This window comes from Acinonyx jubatus, chromosome A3 (assembly GCF_027475565.1).
Source record: "Acinonyx jubatus isolate Ajub_Pintada_27869175 chromosome A3, VMU_Ajub_asm_v1.0, whole genome shotgun sequence".
In the NCBI taxonomy this organism is placed as follows: Eukaryota; Metazoa; Chordata; class Mammalia; order Carnivora; family Felidae; genus Acinonyx; species Acinonyx jubatus.
The window spans coordinates 105,819,742-105,836,050 of NC_069388.1; the positions used below are offsets into that span (position 1 = coordinate 105,819,742).

The 16,309-nt window shown below is 44.1% G+C and overlaps 1 long non-coding RNA gene across 48 annotated transcripts in view; it reads right to left on the bottom strand.

Moving 5' to 3' along the window:
* LOC113592500 (uncharacterized) overlaps positions 1-12,763 on the bottom strand; it is a 289,937-nt gene extending 277,174 nt beyond the window's left edge. For 46 of the 48 annotated variants that reach the window (XR_008289545.1, XR_008289541.1, XR_008289537.1 and 43 more), the window contains exon 1: positions 12,624-12,763. This is a non-coding gene — a long non-coding RNA (uncharacterized LOC113592500). The remainder of the gene's footprint in view (positions 1-12,623) is intronic. The other 2 variants (XR_008289519.1, XR_008289549.1) reach the window with 2 other exon arrangements.
* Between the last annotated feature and the right edge of the window lie 3,546 nt (positions 12,764-16,309).

Below are 16,309 nucleotides of genomic sequence, written 5' to 3' on the forward strand. Positions count from 1 at the left end.
GAAGAATCACAAGAACTTTCACCAACAGTCGAAGCAGCATCCTAAAGGCATTACCGTGTACTTCTCTGCATGTCAGACTAGAAGCAGAGGGTATAAAATATAGGGAAATGACTTTAGTTGTCTGAACTTGATTCTGTTTATCTAAAGACAATCATTTGACAATAGACCTCATCAGGTCATAGTGAGCTTTCCATCACTGGAAGTATTCAGTCAGAAGCCAAATTACCATCTGTCAAGGAGGCTAGGAGGGCTTCTTAAATTTGGTGGAAAATCTAGGATTTAAATCAACTCTTATCTGCAGCCTAGGATTCACTCTTCTCTAAAGACTTTTTAAACAAAGTAATAAAACGTACTGGAACTTCAAGGGGAAGTTTTACCGAAAGGACTCAGGGGGATCTTCCAGAATCTTAAGGGCAGGAAGAGTAGTGGAGGTCACAGGAGGGACTGAAAACTGGAACAGAAGGGGATCAGGAACCAATCTTTATTCCTCCAACTCTTGCTTGCTCCTTCCCAGCGTTTTATATTATATATAGATTTAGGTGTTTATTAAAACGTGTATGAAGTATTGATAGATGTCAAAACATTCAGAGAGCAGTACTTCCCACATTCCCATATCAAAAGGTCTCCTTTTGACCCTCAGGACTACAAAGTTTGACAGAACATATTGCATCTTCATTTCATAGGTTATAAAACTGATTTAGAATTAAATGGAGTCTACTATTCTTAGGGTTAATGGCCTACCTGGGCCTACATCCAGGCTTTCCCAAGTTCTTTCAGCTCTTCCTTCCACTGCCTCCTTTGATCTTTATTTTAATAAGTTGGTAGACCCAAGAATCACTTCACAGCCTGATGAGTCTATTGTTTCTTACACATCTTTTCACAACGAGCTGCCTTCAGTGACTACATGTTGAACGTGGCCTTGAAAATAGTTTCAAACAGTATTACAAACAAGGACAAATTTGTAACTGCTCTTCCTTCTGCTTGGGACAATCTTGTCAAACACATTTCTCCATCAGCTCCCGTCAGGATAGAAGCTCCATAAGCACCTAGAATGGCACCTGGCACAATGTAGATGCACAGTAAATATTTGTTGAATGAAAAATAAACCCACCTTTCTGTCTCTGGCCCTCCAAGAATTCTGGATCCTTTTATAGCAAGACCAACCAACTCCCTGCTGTCATTTTACTTCACTTTAAGAGAAACTTCATTCACCACATAAAGTTGAGTACAACCTTGAACAAGAGAAGCAGGCTACATTTTCAAGAATAGGGTCTGAAACCTGCCTAACCCAAAAGAAAAGTGAGAAATGAAATACGCACATTAAAAAATACATGGGGTGCCTGGGTGGCTCAGTCAGTGGAGCGACCGACTTCGGTTCAGGTCATGATCTCACGGTTTGTGAGTGAGCCCCGCGTCGGGCTCTGTGCTGACAGCTCAGAGCCTGGAGCCTGCTTCTGATTCTGTGTCTCCCTCTCTCTCTGCCCCTCCCCTGCTCATGTTCTGTCTCTGTCTCAAATATAAAAAATAAAAAAAATAAAGATACTTGATAAAGGCCTACTAGCACATCAGCTGAGATACCTGGAGGGGACAAAGTGATACCTCTAGAGCAGGTGGGACTGACATGGGTACCTGAGTCCAGAGAAAAAGGAGGACCGTGGACACACAATTCAGCTGTTATCTGGAGATGCTAAAAACGCTTTATGCAAGTGAAAACCCAATCCAAGGTACCTAGAAAGTCCAACGTACCAGTTTCAGGTACAGTTTGGGGCAGGGGTCAAGTGATAGCACCAGGACTCAGGGTCTCCTTCCAGCTCTGCCTTTTTTCTGCATTTAGTTCTGACTCCAAGTAAGCTCTTATTCTGGGACAAGAGACTGTCGCACTCTAATCCTTCTAATTTCAAGTTCAGCAGAAAAGAGGGAATCTGCTTCAATGATGGCAAACCAATGTCCCAGAACAGAGTCTCATTAACTCCTACTGGCCTTACCTGGATCAGATGTTGGTCTCTAATCCAACCACTTTGGCTAGAGGAATAAGAGGTTTTGATTGGCCTATGTTTTTTTTTTTTTTTAAAGTTTGAGAGCGCACACACATGCAGTTGGTAAATAGGGGAGGAGCAGAGAGAGAGGGGGAGAGTGAGAATCCCAGACAGACTCCACACAGTCATCCTGGAGTCCAACTCAGGCCTCAAATCCATGAGCCTAGAGATCACTATCTGAGCCCTAAACCAAGAGTCGGATGCCCAAGGGACTGAGCCACCTAGGATCCCTTAGGTCTTAAAGCAGAGTTGGTGGACAGAGGATTCCCCCAATGGACTATCAGGATATAGCTTTCGTGAGGGGAAGTAGATGCTAGAGGCAAGAAACTATTAACTATTCCATCCTCCAACTAAGCTTAAGCATGGCTCTTATCCTACTTGGCCAAGGGTAGGCACCGATCCTGCATTCTCAGAATCCCTCAAGACAAAAGCAGTGGTATAAATTCGGAAAACAGGAGTTAACTGGCTCCAACTTACATTTGCCATGTTGCATAAAGTTATTTAGCCTCATTGATCCTCCATTTCTCACATGCAATATAGTGATCACACCACCTTCCTCAGTTATAGGACTTAAAAAATGTACAGAATTTGTGGATTGACTAGTCAACCCCAAAGATGGCTGTGAAGATGGGGATATTCACAGTTGCATCACTGTCAGAATTCCATTCACCATTTTTACTGTGCTTGGCCTACTCTTATTGAGGCAGAGTTAGTCTTAAGAGGGCACAGTGGGCACCTTAATCCAGGGGTTCGGTCTTTGATTACAACCTCCTTTATAAGCAGCTAAGATTAATTCCCCTGGCTTAACCCCTTCTAGATCATTTAGTATAGGTTATACTAAGTATTCTCTCCCACAAAATTAAAGATTTCAGTTAGTTCTACCCTAGAAAGTCTATACTTGCCATAAAAAAAATATCAAATCCCTTTGGAAAGCTGGTCAAACAGGGACAAGTCCAATTTAAGATAAGCACATTTTGCCTCCGTCATTCTCCGCATCTACAATTTGGCCATACCCTACAAAATCCCTTCCCTTGGATAATAGAAACTTTCAGTGTATCGCCACCTGTTGGTAGGGACCAACAAAGCTGGTTCATCAACAGACATGGGCAAATCCTCCCAGCACCTTACCACAGTCTGGGAGAACGGAACTTCCATCTTGTATATAGAAAGTCTTCATTTCAGTTTTGCCTTTGAACATGCTACCTAAACTTCAGGTTCTCAAGGACACTGGGGAGGACTTGCTAGGACTATTAAGTAGGAGGCAATATTTCCTCACACATTTTAGCACACCTATATTTCAAATGTTGTCTCTAGGTCCTTCGCCTTTCAGGATCACTAGAAGATCCTCAAATCTTCTGAGAAGTCTTTGGCATGGCCAATAACTCAGATGTCCTCATCCAGTTTTGTTCTACATTAGAGAATATGACTGATTATGGTCACTCTTGGCTCACTGAGCATCCTTTACATCAAGGGAAAAAACTCAGTTTTAGGATATGGGTCATAATCTGAAATATTCTTAGTGCAGGTTTTAGTACTAAAGGTGTGGAGTTTTGTTTTTTGTTTGCTTTTTTTTTTTTTAAGTCCTTGCTTCATGGAACATTTTTAAAAGCTCAGTTTTCTGACCTCTTCTATACATTAGGTTAATTTGTCAGCAGACCACTTAACATTCATTACATCCTTTCTCAGATTTACTTTAGGAAAGGTTAGAGGGTAAGGTGAATTATGTATTCCAAAGTATGTAGATTCAGAAGGACACTTCAAGTTACAGGATACCCCCACCACGTTGGATTCTTTTTCATCACCATGGTGCTCAGCAGCTATCAGGGCCCAACAGACTAAGTTCAAAAACTAAAGCCACCAAACTCAAGCATATGCTCATCACCCATGGTCAGGGGATAGCTAAACTCAGTACCTTTTCCAGTGTGTATATATATATATATATATATATATATAAAGCACTTACAGGAAATCTTCACTGTTAAAGTTACCTGTGTAAGAATCGTAAAAATATAGATTTCTAAATATGGTCTTCAACATTGGTAAAACTTCATACCGTTTGGTTTCGAAGAGAATTTACTTGGGAGTTGAAGCCAGAACAGAGGATTTTCTCCAATGACCAAGGGAAGGATTTCTCAAGATTAAAGCTTGCTAACCAATCGATTGGACAACGTCAGCCCCCACCTCCATTCTTCAATAGCACTTGGTTTCCCTAGAAGACCCCTGCTTCTAGGATATTAAGTTCTATTCAAAAATCAAATCCAGTTTATGAACAGACTCCAATTTTACCTGCTTTCAATAGACAAAGTATTTTTTTCTTCATCTTCCTTTCAACCTTAAGGACCCAATCCTTTTATAGACCTTATGATTCAAGTGTTTTCTGGAATTTGAAGGAAACCAAGTTCTGGGAGATTAAACAAGGTTTACTATACATCAGAGAAGGTCTACTTCTAGCTCGTTTGTTGGAGCTCCAAGAGGAGAGGAGAGGATGGTGGTAAGGTCAAGTAACCTAGATCAGAGTCCCCTTCCCTCCCTCTCCTTCTGCCCCCTATGTGCTGGCTTCCTTACCAGCACACCCTTACTCCACCCTCACGAAGCTTACAGACCAACACTACCATCAGAACACGATAGGTTAAATGCCACAGTGAGAACACACGGGGGAGTCACCTTAGCCACCCTCAGGACTGGCTTTGTAGGTGTACAACTTGTGATTATACAGGACCCCTTGCTCTGCAGGATCTCAAGCTTGGTTTCATGTTGTCATGGTGGTCTTGAAGTCCCTCACCTTTAAGAAGGGGGCCCTGCATTCATGTTGCTCTGGGCCCTGCGAGGTCTACAGCTAGCCTTGGCCACACTCATCATCCAAGGTCAGACACAGGCCCTTCTGTTCAGGCCCAGTTTGGCATTTAGAGTTCCTTCCCTGGAGCAGGCTCTAATGACTCAGCATGCTTTCCTGTCCCCCCTTAGTGCCACAACTTCATTCTTTATTGGGCTTGCCACCTTCCCACATTGGCTGAATGATGCTTAATGCATTGGCTCATCTGCTTAATAGACAAGGAGATTTTTCATTGGATGGTCTTGTAAACCCTAAAGGAGAAAACTAATAAAGAGGTCATAAAGTTACTAAGCAAATGGCAGATTACTTATATTGCAGTTTTAATGCTTATTTTGAGACCGCATGCCCATGTGCACAAGCAGGAGATGGAAAAAGAGAATATGAGTGAATCCCAAGCAGGTTCTGAGCTGTTAGTACAGAGCCTGACACAGGGCTCTATCTCACAAACCAGGAGATCATGATCTGAGACGAAATCAAGAGTCGAATGCTTAACCAACTGAGCCACACAACCACCTCTATTGCAGCCTGTTTTATCAAGGATGCAATAGAAAAACCTCACCCCCCACCAAGCCTGAACAGTGAAGCAGAGGAGAATGCAAACTACTTGGGTGGCTGGCCTTTCTGTAGTCCAGACTGGGCCCCTAACACCCAAGAAAGGGAGCCCTTAGAGGCATTTTCTCAGAGGTTAAGACCCATGAAGTCTCCAAAGCAAACCACTCAGATCAGCTCAGAAAGTGGCACCCCCTGCCAGAGGTTTGGAGCACTGGGACAAGAAACACCATAGGATTCCACCCATTTCAATGGGAATGGTGGTGCTTAAAAGGGGTGAACTTTGCAAAGGTCACACAGCTAATAAATGAAGGACCCAAATCCCATTTGCCAGACTTCAGAACCTCGACTCTTGCCCTGGGATGCACCCCCTTCCACAGCTCTGGTCTTCCAGGGCAGCGCTTTGGCCACCCCAGTGTTCTCACTCAAGATTTTTCAGCTGCTGTTTAAGTGGGTAGACCTAGAAACCAGCAGCTCTACGCCCTCAGCAGCTTCAGGCCCCAAGTGTCGATGTGGGCTTTAGGGAAGAGGCTGGTGGCATAGCCAGTTCTAACTTGGGAGAGCCAGCCTACAGACAGGGACAGGCCCGCACCATGGGATGACTAAAGGCACACCCTTCCTGCTTTCCAGGGAACTGCATTCTGGGAAACAGTTTTATGGAGAATAGAGGCTTTGGAGAAAAGGGCAGTGGAGTAAGGCCACAGTACAGAAGCTGAAGGGAAGGACTGGGGCCATGCAGTGAGAGCCAGGAGGAACAGCCTCAGCAGCTGCCATGAACTGGCAATCAAGAAAGGAAGACTGCTGATTTTTAGGAAGATTTCTGAGTGGAAGGCTGGAGGGGAAAAAAAAAAAACCTATACTGCCCTGGGGTTCCAGGGTGGTTCAGTCGGTCAAGCATCCAACTCTCGATCTCAGCTCAAGATCTCGTGGTTCACGGGTTTCAGCCTCACATCAGACTCTGCACTGATGGCACAGAGACTGCTTGGGTTTCTCTTCCCCACGCTCTGCCCCTCCAATAGCATGCACACACTCTCAAAAATCACACACACACACACACACACACACACACACTTTACCTAGACTGCCCTTCTAACAAAACATGGTTAAGACAACATCCTTCACATCTTCTCAAATTAGACTTTGTTTGAAGCAGTATCAACATATCCTGGGCCACAACAGACTAGGGTTATACTCAAGTTACCTAAGGAACAAATCAAGCACTTCACCATTTCTACTGCTTTGGAAGTAACTAGAAGCCTTCGGGCAAGATTCATCCTACCCCATGAATTCTGCCACTGGCCATTAACTCCAGTAGATACTAGGTATTTTTTTTTTTAAGCAAGCAGCTTTTAAAAGACCAAACAGAGCCACAGAAGTCAAACCTTAGTTTTTAAAAAAGCCCTTCAGGAGAAAGGGCCATGGAACAAAGCAAATAAGCAGCCACATATACAAGGACTATGAATTCCCCCCAAAATGCTGGTTATGGGGAACCAGCAGAGACGTGGGTTTCCTTAAGTAGCTGGACTTCAGATGAGCTCTGTAGACTCTTGATGACTGAGCATGTGGGTGTATTCAGGTAATTAGTCATTTCCTGGACCCTCACGCCAGTTTTCAACCTTAGCTAAGTCTCGGATTGAGAGTTCATTAAATCACATCTGCTCTTTGGAGACAGACTCCCTGATCTACAGAGTAATGAAATAGCAATACTCACGTATCAGGGGAAAAAATTAAAGAGGTTATTTTCACCTTAACAGGTAACAATTCACCTAGGCAAACCACCCTGGGGGAGGGTGAAGGAACTAAAAGGTCAGAAGCAAAAATCTTCATCAAGTTAACCCCAAACTCCTGAGGTTAACTTTGTTAGCAAAAGAGGTTTTCTAGACTCTTTAAGGGAAGTCATTCCCCAAGAGACCGACTCCAGGTGTGTGAGGCAAGGAGACACTTTTTCCCTGGACTGTAACAAGCCATTTCAATGAAACTGGATTCTCAAGCAGACAAGGAACTTGACTTTTCCCTAGAGCTTTCCTCGTGAAGGGTGAGAAGTTACATTGTCATGGGATCCTAAGCAGTCCTAGTGCTTTCCTGGTTTGCTTTTTGAATTGAAATAAAGCCGCACACAAAATTAATCTTTAAAGTGTGCAATTCAGGGGCATTTGGAATATTCGTGTTGGGCAAATACCATCTCTAGTTCCAAGGGACTCCTCACTAGAGGGAAACCCTATACCCATTAGGTAGTCACTGCCCCTGCTTCCCCCACCCCACACAGCCCCTGACAACACTAGTCTGTCCTCTATTGATTTACTGATCTGAAGGTTTCATGTAAATGAAGTCTTGTAACAGGGTACCTTGGGTCTCTGGCTTCTTCCATTTAGAATAACATCTTTGAGATGCATCCATATTGTAGCATGTATCAGTAGTTCGTTTATTTCATGGCTGAATATTCCATTGTGTGAGGATATCACATTTTGTTTACCCACTTGGTATACGGACCTTCGGGGTGTTTCTGCCTTTTGGCTAGTAGTAACACTGCTTCTAGGAGTCCCATTAATATTCTTGTGAAGCCCTTTATAACCCTCAGCATTTTATATGCATTACCTCACCTGAGCCTGTAAGAATATTCTCCCTACTCCTCAGGATTTTCCTCCGACACCAAGATATAAATTTCAGAAGGTGTAATGCCAAATCACTCATTCACAAGTGACAGGACCCAGGTCCCTGGGTTCTTAATAAAGGGCCCTGTACCCCACATAGAATTTGTAGTCTTTAACTATTTTCCTTGGGCAGATGAGGCCATAGGAATCATTCCCAGGTCCAAATCCCACTGAGAACAAGGACAGATTCCAAGGGAGCAGGAATTCTGTTTTAATTCTGCTTTATAGTCCAGAATGTAATACAGTATCTAATACAGTGCTGGCACGCACATGCACACACACACACACAGTTCAGAAGGGAGAAGGAATAAGAGGAAGAAGGATACACATTAGACACATTATCAAGGTTAGGAAAATCCAACAGCACCTCCCCATACCTTATCTGCAGAGGTTACATTTCCAGACTCCAAGGAAGCTGAAAACCCTAGATAGCAATGAACCCTATATTTTTCTAGTGTTACAAAACAAGCAAGCCCCAAAAGGAGTCCTCTGCTCCCCCAGCCCCCACCAAGAAGAGCAAACCAAGACTTAGTTTCAACTTATTCCCGGAAATGTGACCTTTTAACAGCCAGTAGGTTTCCTGATCGGTACTAGTGAGATAAGCTGCTTGGTAAAAAACCTCCACCATTCCTTCCCCTGCAAAAATAAAACACATAACTTTTCTTTTGCTGACAACTTCTCGCCCTGACCTCCTCCCTATAAAAGCCTTCCATTTTGTACCACTACTTAGAGCTTCTCCCCATAGTACTTACTGGAAAAGAGGTTGCCCAATTCATGAATCCCTTAGTAGAGAGATTGGCTTAATAAAACCAAGTAGATCTTCAAGTTAACTTGAGTGAATTTTGGTCTTTAACACTATACATATATACCTATGAAAACTTGGTTTATAGATTAGGCACAGTAAGATTAACAACTGAGATGGCACAGTTACAATAAGAGACTCGAATAAGTCAGGTGATGGGGTCTCTCAACATCTCATTGCATGGTACTTACCTTTGGGTGAGGATATGCAATGATAAAACGTCTATCTGTGGAGGGGAGTGATGTAGGCTTGGTGACATAGCATTCAGCTACTACAGACTTCTTGACAATTTGTCAGGAGTATTATCTGCTTCCAGACAACAGGTAACCAACAGAAAATGAAACCGCAGATAAGGGGAAAAATACTGTATTTGCACCTGTGACTTCCTGATTAGTGTACTTTCATGCACAGTGAAAACAGGAGTCCCGAGAAAGTCCTAAGTTTAAAAAAAAAAGTGGTAGAAAGTGCTGTGGTCAGATCCCCAATCAGCAAAATTCCCACCGCAAATCAAGCCTTTTTCCTTTCCCTGTGTGGATACCGTCTAAGAACAAACTAATATGAAAACTGAACAGCAGCAAAAAGTACTTCCTAAAAAGACCAGAGTTCCATCACCCTACTGCCAAGGGTCTACCACCCAACCCATTTTCCATGTCCAGGAGAAATTGTGGTTCTGAGTATACATTCCATCCAGGTTAGCTCTGGATTTATGACCCTACCAAGGAGTACAGAGTTTCCAGGATGCTGGACAGATACAAGACGGACTCCAATCCTGGAGCCACTATGGAATCAAAATCTCAAAAGCCTGTCCAAGTCATACTCCCAAGGTCTTCCCTATTGCAGTACACAGAAGAAATTTCTCTACAGCATGTCGAGTTAGGTGAAGAGCTGCCCACAGTGTGGCACAATGGGCTTAGACCTGCCAAGGTAAATTCTTTAAATAGGAATAAAAACCCAAACAAAATCTATGGTAACAACCTAGTGCTTAAAATTTTCCTATTAGAACCTTCACGTTAGCATCATATAGTCTTCATGAGGGCGATCTGAGGTAGGTAGCAGTCCCATTTTACAGATCAAGAGACAGAGGCTCTAAGTGTAGTTAAGTGGTTTATCCAGCTGACAAGTAGATGTACTCTTCTAAATGAGGTCTTCTGATGATTACATCTGTTGCTTATGACCTCAATTGTTCCCAGGCTTCAATAAGCATCAGTGTTAGAAGCTTGTAAAACCTAGAGATTCCACTATAGGTGGAATTACGGAATTGGTTTCTGATAAGCCCCCAAGGTACAGCCAGTCTTGGGCCCATATTCAGGAATGGGTGCTGAGCTCACCACTGCTGTCCAGGGCTCCAGCTTGGCCAGGTGTTCACGATAACCGATTACCCACGGACTTAACCAGGTTTCTCTCCTCCCCCACGGGCCCCTGAACTTTGACCTGCCCCAAGCCTGAGCAAGCACTAAAATGCAGAACATGGAGCTCTTAACAGCTTACACCTGGGGTAGGCCAACCACCCTGAGAACATTCCCGTCCAACCACTCCACCCTGCTGTCTGTCCATCCTACTTACTTGCCCCATTTTTCCCCCAACAGAAGTTCCTCCTTCCTAGTCCTGTTTCCCCTCCCCTATGGAAGAAAAGCCTTTTCCACTGCTTGGTTTTGAGATGCTTGTAGATCTGGAGACCCGAGTGTGCCTCCTTATTACAGTTTTTTCTTTGACTAATGTTTCTCCTTACAGAAGTCCAGGTTTGTTTTCATTTGACAAAGTCCTCAGCCACTGCCTGAGCCTCAAGCTTCAGAGAATTTGAGAACACCATTTTGGGTTCTTTTGTGGATGCAGGACTGTGGCTGGGGGGCTGACCCCATCACGGACAGCCGTGGGGTGCCAGCACAGGCTGACAGGTGTTCGTACCTCCCAGAAGACCTTTCTGACCCAGCTTCCAGGTTCAATGCCTGGCATTTGAATATTAGGCCTATGGGGATCCTGAGGTAAAAGCCTTTATTTCTCCAGTTTCTCCTCAAACTCAGGAGTTTTGCCGTGAACTCCTCTCCAGAGATGTACCCAGCTTACACATTTTGCAGAGACATCAAGGCTCCTTCTGTCAAAGTGATCTCGACAAGTGACCATTTTCCCCCCAACAAGTGGCCTCCCATGGTTTTCGTGACTCCAAGGTTGAGACCCTTTCCTCAAGTATGACTAAGCAGAATCTCAACAGTCTTAGGCTGCTACTCCACCCCTCCCTCTCCTAGCTCAACACTTGGCCGTGGCTTAACAGAACTCTTGCCAGGAAATCACCCAGGCTCTTAAGATGCAGAGGAGAGTGCCAAAGAGGGAAATTAAAAGAACGGTTTTCTAAATGTAAAATCCCTTCCCATCAGAATTAGAAAGAAGGAGGCTGTTTCTCGTCTAATGCTAAAAAGGAGTTCATTTGATGGTTGTTTCTAGAATTATACAATTATGCCCTATTACACAATTCTGTGATATTGCCAACTTTGTCTTTCAAGAAAAAGAAAAACATTCTTCGTCATAAGTTTAAGAAAAGAGTATCACAGGAAATTCTGTGTCCATAATGCTACCAGAACAGTTCTGGACTATGGTACAGCTTTCTGAATAGGGCACACTTTTCCTACACTCCCCAGGAGACTTAAAGAAAAAAAGTGACCAAGTGTTTAATAAGCAGCATATGTTGGGAGAAAAACCTTGAAGTAGAAACACTGGGGGTTAAATCACAACTCACTATGCAAGGCAAGTCCCAACACTTCGACTACTTGACCTGTAAAAGTAGACATGAGTAACAGAACCTAGCCTGCCTCGTTTGGTAGGGGAAAGTGAGGCAACTTGAAAGCATTTTAAACCAGTCAAGCAGGGGCACCTGGCTGGCTCTGGTGGTTAAGCTGCCGACCCTTGATTTTGGCTCAGGTCAAGATCTCAAGGTTCTGGAGTCCGAGCCCCGCGTCCGAGTCCGTGCTCACAGCGCCAAGCCTACTTAAATGAACATTAAGAAATATACATACCAGTCCAGTGTTTTAGAAAAACAAAGCAACACATATGAAGTGCCACCAGCATGGGCTTCCAGTCACCCCAGCTCGACTGCTGGGGAGGGGGGGGGGTCCTTTATTTTGCTTCTCCAAAGAACAAACAACTCTCACCTTTGGAGCACATTCTGGAATCTACAATAAGGCTCTTGTTATAAAGTCGACTTTACCGGTCAGTGTTGTTACATTAACAAAGTAAGCAATGTATGTAAATCTTTCTAAAGGCGTCTTAAACCACATGCCATGAATTTAGCACAACAGCACTCCACTTGGTGCTCACAAAGCCTCATTTGAACCCTTGTGGGGGATTAAAAGCACTTTATGTAACTCCAGAACTCTGGCTGTACATAAAGGCAGAGATTTTTCTCCTTTTTAACAGATGAGAAGCTTTGTTCCGAGCAAGTCTTCTAAGGTCTCAAGTACATTCCCTGTTCTCACGATACACCTGCCACAAAGAATTATATTACCCCTGCTGTAGAGAAGGGAACCCAGGCACAAAGCAAGTCCGTCAAAAGGAACTTTTCAAGGTCCATTTTGTTTCTCTAGTCCCTGGCCTGGAAAAGTTGAAAGTCAAGGCCCTACCTTTTAGGACTTCACCCCGAGTAACAAACGGCCCCGGCAGCGCGAGTGGGGAAGACAAGACGCCACGGAAGGCTAGAATTTGGAGCAGAGGCTCCAAAAACAACGGTCACCACAGAAATTGAAAACCAGTCCAGAGTGTACCTAGACCTTTCTCAGCCAAAACGCTCTCCTCTCCAGCAGCGTTCAAAATGCGACTTTAGAACGGCAGCAGCAGACAACGACGTCTTACTAGAAACGCGTGTTCCTATCTACGGGCCCCACTAAATAAGAAACTCTGGGGGCGGGGCCAGCCTGCTTCCACGCCCTCCTGATCCTAATGCTCACCTGTGTCCAAGCACCTCTGCTTACTTCGCACCATGGTGGGAGTTTTAGGACGCTGTTCCTGGTGCCTGAAGTGTTCCGAGGTTCAAAGTCCCTTCATTTGCCACTTTTTATGCTTTTTATTAAAAGAAAAAAATCGAAGTCATGGGGCTTAAGAAAAAACAACAAAAAAGCAAAGCACTACAAATAAGTTGAAGCCACCTGTGATCCCACAACCCAGAAATAACCACTTAAGGCCACTGCACTGCATAACCCCGGGGCTGTGTTTCACGTAGAATGCAACGTATATTAGGTAACTAACACAGGGGCCTTGCACACTATTCATCTTTTTGTGAATATCTTCCAATATCTCCTCTATGGTTTGATAACTTGGTTATTTACAATTTAGAGCCCTTATAAATAGGTATTATAGTAAACAACTTACAGCTGTTCCCTTGTGCATACCTGTGGCTTATTCCCTTATAGTCTAAGCAGGGACTAAGGTTTGCTTTTTATTTGCAGTGTCGCAGTTCTGTTCTGTCTGGTAGCAGGCATTAATCTCCATTATTTTGAAATCTTTCTGACTTACCTTTTTATGCGTACTCAAATATATTAGGCTTTAGCTTTATTGTAGCTCAACAAAGAGTCAGTAAGAAAACACATGGATTTGTCCACATGCCGCCATGTTAAAGAAGATTCAGATCCTACAATAATTCTGTTTGTTGTTGTTTTGGAAACTCCATACCATTTTCCATCTTGGCTGCACCATTTTTTGTTCCCCCAACAGGGCACGAGTGTTGCAATTTCTCCACATCCTCACCAGTATTCGTTATCCAACAATCCCACTTCTGGCTGTGTACCCAAAAGCACTGAAAGCAGGGTCTTGAAAATATATTTGCACACACATGTTCACACCAGTATTCACAATAGCTAAGAGGTAGAAGCAACCCAAATGTCCATTGACAGATGAATGGATAAACAAAAAATGGCATACACATAGGATGGATTAGTCAGCTTTAAAAAAGAAAGAAAACCACATGAGGAGGCATGAGGACGTTATGTTAAATGAAATAAGCCAGCCACACACACACACACACACACAACATGGTAGGATTCCACCCATGATGGATCTCAAGTAGTCAAATTCATAGAAACAAAGTTGGTGGTGGTTACCAGGGGCTGGGGGTGGGGTGGGGGAGGGCAAGATGGTTAATGGTAAGAGTTTCAGTTTTGCAAGATAAAGTTCTGGAGATCTGTTTCACAACAATGTAAAGATACTTTTTTTTTTAATGTTTACTTATATATTGAGAGAGAGAGAGAGGGATAGAGAGTGAGCAGGGGAGGAGCAGAGAGAGAGGGAGAGAGAGAGAATCCCAAGCAGGCTCTGCACTGTCAGCACAGAGCCCAATGCGGGGCTCAAACCCATGAACCATGAGATCATGACCTGAGCCAAAACCAAGATGCTTAACCAACTGAGCCAGCCAAGTGCCCCAACAATGTGAACATACTTAATACTAGTGAACTGTACACTTAAAATTGGCTAACATGATAAAAGTTCTAGGTTATGGGTTTTTACCACAATAAAAAAGAAAAAGGAAAAAAAATACACTTGGCTTCAGGTTTAAATATTACCTGTTGGATTCTGATGTTCTGTTTACTTAGAAAACCTGTATGGAGCCTTGGTTCAGACTCTGCACTGACAGCATGGAGCCTGCTTCGGATTCTCGCTCTCCCTCTCTCTCTCTCTCTCTCTCTCTGTCTCTCTCTCAAAATAAATAAACTTAAAAAAAAAATAGTCAAGCTCCTAGAAGCAGAGAATAGAATGGTGTTTGCTGGGGGGTTGGGGGAGGGAGAAATGGGGAGTTGCTGCTTAATGGCTATGAAGTTTCAGTTATGCAATATGAACATGTTCTAGATATCTGCTGTACAACATGGTGCCTGTAGTCAATACTATATTGTGCACATAAAAATTTGCTGAATGGATGCCATGTTAATGGATGCCACAATAAAGGGGCATCTGGATGGCTCAGTCAGTTGAGCCTCAGACTCTTGATTTTGGCTCAGGTCATGATCTCATCATTCATGAGATAGCACAGGAGTGGCTCTGATAGCACGGAGCTTGCTTGGGATTTCTCTGCCCCTCTGCTTGCACACGTGTGCTCTCTCCAAAATAAGTAAACATTTTTAAAAATTCTTACAAGAAATAAAAGTGAATAAAAATTCCCAACCTCGCTAATAATCAAAGCCATGCAAATCAAAGGAGAAAAAGAGAGGGGGAATGGAGATCCTAACACAAAGATGAAGTTCTTTCCAGACTCAGAAGGCCTGTCGATTCAGCATTAACAGTGATTACCCACGTGCTTCCCAAGATCAGTACTGCCCCCCAACAGCTTCCAAGAAAGCTAATTAGCCAAATTGAGTCCTGTCAGCTGAATCACAAAGGAGACTTTCCCCCACGTTCCAGATGCTCTTTGCTCACTGAAGTTCAGCTACTTTCCAGTATCTGGAATCCTTCAGTGGCCTTTTTTTCCCTTCCACCTGTGACTAAATGGACCTTTAATCAATTTGCATCATGTAGGAGCAAAGCTGCTCTGGAACGGATAGTGTTCCTGTGCTCTCAACGCTGGTGGGGGTATACCGTGCTCTCTCCAAGGAGCCAGGTTCATAACAGAAGGCATGACAGGCACTTCATAGCCCTGGAGCACTGTGACTGTGAGCTCGGGGCCTGCGTTAGGCAGGCAAGGAAAATCTGCACATCAGTAGAGCAGAGCCAGGCCCCTGGTGGAGCACCGAACTCTTTTGGCTGAAAGCTGCACAGCCCGCTCCAACGCACCAGCTGGGGGGAGGAAATGAATCACGCAATAACACTGCATGTGTTCACCTCTCTGGTTGCCACCCATCTACGTGCAGGCTGGTTCCTGATGTCCAGCATGCCCAACCAGGGCCATTGGCCAGCTTGCATGGCTGGAGGGAATTTGGTTTTCTCTCTCTTCCAGATTATCACCTGATCTGCTGTGTTCCCATTTTTTTCCAGTTAGGGCAGACACCTTAATATATAAAGGGAAGCAACACGGTCCACGGGGAAAGGTGGTTGAGAACCTCGTGGAAGTAAAAATCCCCAAGGCTCCTCCTTCTCCACTGATTGCTCAGTGCCCTCACCTGTAAACCAGTGAGAATGGCGGCCATCCTCATCGATCTCCTCTGTGGGCTATTAGGCTGGGCCAGCAACTCTTACCACTTATGAACTTCTCCTGTGCTCCACTACCACCTTCAGTCTCCAGGGGCAAGTCCCATGGTAGCAGGGAGTTAATCATTCCAGAAGTTAGAAACCTGTGGGCCTTGTTTTGCCCAGTTGAAATGGTCTCTTTCCAGCACCCCCTCCTTCTCCACCTGTTTGATAGTCACCCTTAGTCATCCTTCCAAGTCATATCAAGCCCTTCATCACCACCACCAAATTCTGACCATCCGGTCCACATGGGTTCATGGGTCACTGAAGGATTCCAGACACCAGCAAGTAGCTGAACTTC